This window comes from Colobus angolensis, unplaced genomic scaffold, assembly GCF_000951035.1.
Source record: "Colobus angolensis palliatus isolate OR3802 unplaced genomic scaffold, Cang.pa_1.0 Scaffold70, whole genome shotgun sequence".
NCBI classification, from domain to species: Eukaryota; Metazoa; Chordata; class Mammalia; order Primates; family Cercopithecidae; genus Colobus; species Colobus angolensis.
In genome coordinates, this window is record NW_012120710.1 from 9,165,575 (window position 1) to 9,172,217 (window position 6,643).

General features: G+C 33.1%; 1 protein-coding gene across 1 annotated transcript in view; it reads right to left on the reverse strand.

Moving 5' to 3' along the window:
* The window catches only part of CNOT6L (CCR4-NOT transcription complex, subunit 6-like), a 101,772-nt gene that overhangs the window by 31,675 nt on the left and 63,454 nt on the right, over positions 1 to 6,643 (reverse strand). The window lies entirely within an intron of this gene.

Consider the following 6,643-nt stretch of genomic DNA (forward strand, 5'->3'; position numbering starts at 1 on the left):
CAGAACTAATACAAGAAAATAACATTAGGAAACTCATTAATGGCATTTTCACCTACATAGTATTTACGAAAAGTGCCTATTTAAAATCCTACGTAAAATCTTAGGTCTTTAATTATATATGTAAAGAGTATTGACTTAGCCTTGTGGGAAATCAAAGCCATCTGAAATTCCAACCCTGATGAATTAAAAGAGTCAAACATCTTTAAAATAGAAAAAAGTACATATGAATGTATTAAAGTTAGTGAATTTTCTAGTGCGGCCTTCATTTCCTGATTTTACTTTCTCTCTTTTATAATGTCAACACAAAACAAGAGATAAGGATAGAACTACATTATGCAGAAAAAAGGAAGGCACTTGCTAAACACTAATTGCTCAGATATGGTTATCAATACTATGGAACCAAATGCTACCTAACTACCAGATGAGTTAAGATTTAACTACCCCCTTTTCTTTTCCTTTCAAAATCTCTGAAATTACAGGACAACTTGATTCAAGTTTGCAGATTTGCCCATGGTAGTAATGGCTTAGAAATGTATTCCTTTAAAACAAAAAACTCTCCATCTTTATCTAGCCACTTTGGTCAAAACCAAAGTGGCCCAGATATTTAAAACTGTCACTTTACTAACAGTTTTGGTGTTCTGAAAGTCTACCTATATAGTACTCTGTTTTAGCAGCCATACTCTTCACAGAGTAGAATGAACACCATTTCATACATTCCATATCTTCCCAGGAAAGAAAAGAAGGTTATAAGGTAACAGACAAATCATCCAGCTTGTTCAACATACTGAATCCCAGAAAACAATCTTCTGGCTATGTGTGTGCCATAGAATCACAGCAAGTGTCTCAAAAATGAAAAATCTAATATAGAAACAGAAAAAGTAAACAAAAAAATTTCTAGCTATCGGGATCCTTATCAGCAAAATCTACCTAAATTGGCTTGCTTAAAAATTCAGAAATCCAGAAACCTCTAGAATAAAACAGGTAATATATCAACATTCTAGTGCTTCCAAATCTTAACTAGTGTATCACAATGTAGCAGTTTACGTATAATGTACAGTAATCAGCAATATCCAAAGAGCCAAAAACATAATATGAGCGAATACTCTATCTCGCAACTAACCAGGAAAATTAAAAAGATGAGATAGCATATTTGTTACCCAAGTTCATGCAAAATTTTTAAGTGCAGTAACATCCAGGACTGGTGATGGCGACAAACAGCATGTACAGCTGGTAGGAATATAAATTAGTACAGCTATCTTGAGAATAAACTGGCATCTTTTAAAATTTAAAACATCCATGTCCCTATGACAGAGCAAAATTCTATGTCCTGGGATCAGCCCTATCTTCTTTAAGCAGCATTCAAAAAGATATCCATTACACCATTGTTTATATTAACAAAAGCAATAGTAAATGGCTAAATAATATCCATTTTAAGAAAGACTATGCTATAGTTTAAAAAGAAAAAAGATAAATATGTGTTCAAGTGGAAACATACCCATGGAATACCGTTGAGTAAAAAGTAGTAGGAAAAAAACCAGAATAACAAAATGTGATATATTTTATTTAAAAATGTTTAAACCACACACTAAAAGTAATAGTATAAAATTTCTGCTGGTATAATTTTTGTATGTAAATGCTCACCAGAAAGTAAAAGGATATACACCCAACTTACAAGTGTGATTACCTGCATGGAAGGGACTGTGATTAAAAGTAATGATTAAAAGAAATTTTAATCATAACAGGAATTTTAACTTCTTTTACAAAAGGATAATGTATTCATATGAGACAAGCATTTAAAATCAGTTTTTTTTAAGATGAAACTACATGGCCAATGATATGACAAAGAAATAAAGACATATATGGGCTACTATCACATAAAATAAATAAATACATTGGTGACTCAATCTTCAACAGAGCTCAAGAGAGCCATCCTTCCTCCCCACACCTAACATTGACTGGCAGCACTAGGCCCGATCTGCCCGCAGTGCAGGTGTCAGCTGAACCTGAAGAGACAACCAAATCTACATGCTAAACCTAAACAGGGTAACTGCCTGCTGAAATCAGAGATTTGAAAAGCATCAGAAGTCTCCTAACATAATATCCAAAATGTCTAGGTTTAGTACAAATAAAAATCACTGGTCACACCAAGAACCAGGAAAATCACAACTTAAGTGTTAAAAGACCAACAGACACCAACACGAGCTCAATCAGATGTTGAAATTATCTGACAGATTTTAGAAGAGCCATCATAAAGCTGCTTGAACAATTACAAATATCCTTGAAAAGAATAGAAAAATCCAGCAAATACAGAGAAATTATTATTTTAAAAGTATCAAATAGATATAATCCAACTGAAAAATACAATAACCAAAATTTTAAAACTCACTGGAAAGGCACAATAACAGATGCCAAAAGATAAAAATCAGTGAACTTGAGAATGAATCAAGAGAACTTAGTCTGAAAAACAAAAAGAATACAGACTGAAACAAATGAAAAGGGCCTGAAAAAACCTATGGAACTATAATTTTTTAAAAATCTAGATTTGTATTATCAGAGTTACAGGACAGGAGAAAGGATGTGGAGCTAAACAAGTATTCTCCGAGAGAACAGGTGAAAATTTCCAAATTTATGTGAAATACTTACACCTAACAAATGTAAGAAGGTGAGCAAACTTCAAATATAAAGAGCCCAAAGAAATCCATGCCAAGACAGATCATAACTAAACTTCTGAAAACTAAAGAAAGAACCTTAAAAACATCATATAGAAATGATGTATTACCTATAGGACACCAACTCAAATGACACTAGATTTCTTTTAAGAAACCATGAAAGCCTAAGGAAGTGCTACAATATTTTTCAAGGACTGAAAGAAAAGAACTGTCAACTGGAAATTCTGTATCCAGAAAAAGTATCCTTCAGAAATCAAGGGGAAATAAAGATGTTAACAGACGAAGGAAAACAATTCCGTTGCTAGCAGACCTGCCCTTAAAAAATAGCTAAATGGGGGCCAGATGCAGTGGCTTACACGTATAATCCCAGCACTGTGGAAGGCTGAGATGGGAGGATCACTGAGGCCAGGAGTTCAAGACCAACCTGGCCAACACAGTGAGATCCCATCTCTACAAAAATTTTAAAAAATTAGCTAGACACGGTGACATAAGCCTGTAGTCCCTAGCTACTTGGGAGGCTGAGATAGGAGGATCACTTCAGCCCAGGACTTGGAGGCTGCAGTGAGCTAAGGAAATTCTAAATATCAAGGAAAATAGAAATGGAACATCAAAAAAGGAAAGAACAAGGAATCAGTAAAGTAAATGTGCAGCAAGACAGAAAGTTTGAATAACCATGAATATAAAACACATGAAAATATACCCTAAGTATATGTAATAGAAAAGCTGAAATAACTACAAGAAGACAGACAAACCTACCATTTTGACATGGATTTATTGGTAATGAACAAAACTAAAGTAATCATTGAGTACATCTAACACATTCAAACAATATAATTAACAAACAAACTAACACATAGGATACTGCATCTAACGAGAAGAGACATTATTTTCAAGTGCGTACTTAATTACAAAAATTAATCATCTGCAGAGGTAATAAATAACATATTTTTAAAATTTAATCAGGATATGTTCTCTAACCACCATGGAATTAAGCTAAGAACCTAAGACAAAGAAAACTAGAAGAACTCCTCTGAAAATAAAGAAACAAGTTTCTAAATGACTTACAGGCCAAGGAAGAAATAAAGGCTATTAGAAAACATGCTGAACTGAATGATAATGAAAATAATACAAACTAAGGCTTGTGAGATACACCTAAAAGCCACTTTAGAGGAATATTTATACATAAATAAATATATAAATATATTTGAGGAAAAAAAGACTGGAAATTAAGGCATGTGTACCTTAAGCTAGAAAAAGAATAGCAAATGAAACCAGAAGAAAGGAAGAGATAAATAAATTAATAATATTGAAAACATATAATAAAGAAGACCAACGAAGCTAAAAGTTGGTTCTTCTTTTCAAAGAAAATATTAATAAATGCCTGGGCAAGACTTTGCATAAACTAATATCTGAAATGGAAAAAAGACATCACTACACAACCTACGGATATTAAGACATCATAAAATATTCTGAACAACTTTCCGCTCATAAATTTGAAGATTTAGATAAAATGGGCTAATTTCCAGAAAACACAACTTTCAGAAACTCAAAGAAAGAGAAATGGAAATCAGAATAGTACTACAGTTATTAAAGAAATTAAATCAGTAATTTAAAACTTCTTACCAGAAAAAAAAAAAAACCCAGAAAGAAAAAAAAAATCAACCTTAAATTCTTCCAAACAACAGAAAATAAGGGAATACTTAAACAAATTTTCAAAGCCAGTGTAACTTTAACATCACAAGTTGACAAGGACATTGAAGGAAAAGAAGTACTGACCAATCTTACGCATAAACACAGATGCAAAAAATCCTATATAGGCTGGGCATGCTGGCTCACACCTGTAATCCGAACACTTTGGGAAGCCAAGGCGGACGGACTGGACTGCTCGAGGTCAGGAGTTTGACTAGCCTGGCCAATATGATGAAACCCTGTTTCTACTAAAAATACAAAAATCAGCTAGGCGTGGTGGTGGCGTGCCTGTAATCCCAGCTACTCAGGAGGCTGAGGCAGGAGAAGCGCTTGAACCTGGCAGGTGGAGGATGCAGTGAGTTAAGATCGCGCTACTGCACTCCAGCCTGGACAACAGAGCGTAACTCTGTCTCATAAAAATAAATAAATAAATAAATACTAAATAAAATATTAGCAAACTGAATCTAAGGTATAAAAGGATAATAATTTATCATAACCTTGTTGGCTTTATTCTAGGAATACCAAAGGTGGCATAACATACAAAAAAACCATCAATATAATTACCATATTAAAGAATAAAAGTAATCTACTCATCTTAATAAAGAAAAGCATATGATAAAATTCAAAATCTAGTCAAATTTTTTTAAAAAACCTTGCCTAGCAAATTAAGAATAGAAAAAAACTTCCTTCATCTGATGTTTATGTATATAAAAACTACAGTGAATATGATACTTCATCAAAAATTATGAAATTAGACAAGGATGCCCATTATCACCACTTTTAGCTAGCTAGTGCAATAAGTGCAGGTTGGCAAGAAAATTAAAAGGATTAGAAATGGAGTAACACAACTCTCATTACTTGCAGATGACATAATTGTATACATTAAAATAAAACATGCATTAGCATTAAAAACTATTTAGCAAAGTGGCTGAATATGTTCTTTAGCAAGGCATTTAGTAACTGTTTAGGAAGATGACCAAATACCAAAAAATATACAAAATTCAATTGTATTCCATTAATCAGTAACAACCATTAAGATAGTAAGACATATCTTTAAAATGACTATTTTTAAGAGAATTAAGAAGTTAATATTTAGAATAAATGTAATACAGTATGGGCAAGCCCACTACACAGAAACCTAAAACTCAATATTGACAGAAATTATGAAAAGCATAACAAATAGAAGGATCCACTGTTGTAAACATATCAATTATTTCCAAAGCCATCTATATAGATTCAATATAATCCCAAATAAAATCTCTACATTTTGGAGAGGGGAGAGTTTTAAAAACCTCATTCTAAAAATTTTAATTAAAATACAAGATAGAAGAACACAGAGGCCAGAACTAGCCAAAATTCTTCACAACAGGTCAAGGGGAAAGACTTACTCTACTGGATCACTCTACTGGATCTCAAGACTTTTTATAAAGCTGTCCATAATTAAACACTGTTACATTGCTATAAAGATGCATGGAAGAGAATAAAGAATCCAGAAACAGATCTACACATACCTTCACACCTGATTTATGATAAAGATGACATTAAAAAACAATAGTGAAAGGACAGCCTAATCAATAAAAGGCTCAGAGTTAATATAAAATACATATGGAAAAGTCGTAAAAAATTCTAAACATTAGAAGTAAAAAAACAAACAAACAAAAAGTTTCTAGATAATGTCATAGGAGAATCTATTCATGATCCTGTGGTATGAAAAAATTCTTAAAAAGGATAAAAGCAGTACCGTAACAGAAAATATCAACAAATTGGACTGGAGTACATTAAAATTTTTCTGTTTGTCAAAAAACAAATTAAGAGAATGAAAAAGTTAATAATAGCATGGGAGTAGATACTTGCAACATATTACCAACAAAAGGCATACATCTAAAACATACAAGAACTCCTTACAAATGACACACACAGAGCACACACATATGGCTGGATTGACTGGCTACATCTACAGAAAGAAGAGTTTTTTTTTTTTTTTAAGACAGAGTCTCGCTCTGTCACCCAGGCTGGAGTGCAGTGGCGCGATCTAAAACATACAAGAACTCCTTACAAATGACACACACAGAGCACACACATATGGCTGGATTGACTGGCTACTTAAACATAAAGAAGAGTTTTTTTTTTTTTCTTTTTTTTTTTTGAGATGGAGTCTTGCTTTGTTGCCCAGGTGTGATCTCAGCTCACTGCAACCTCCGCCTCCCAGATTCAAGTGATTCTTCTGCCTCAGCCTTCTGAGTAGCTGGGACCACAAGCGCATGTCACCACACCTGGCTGATTTT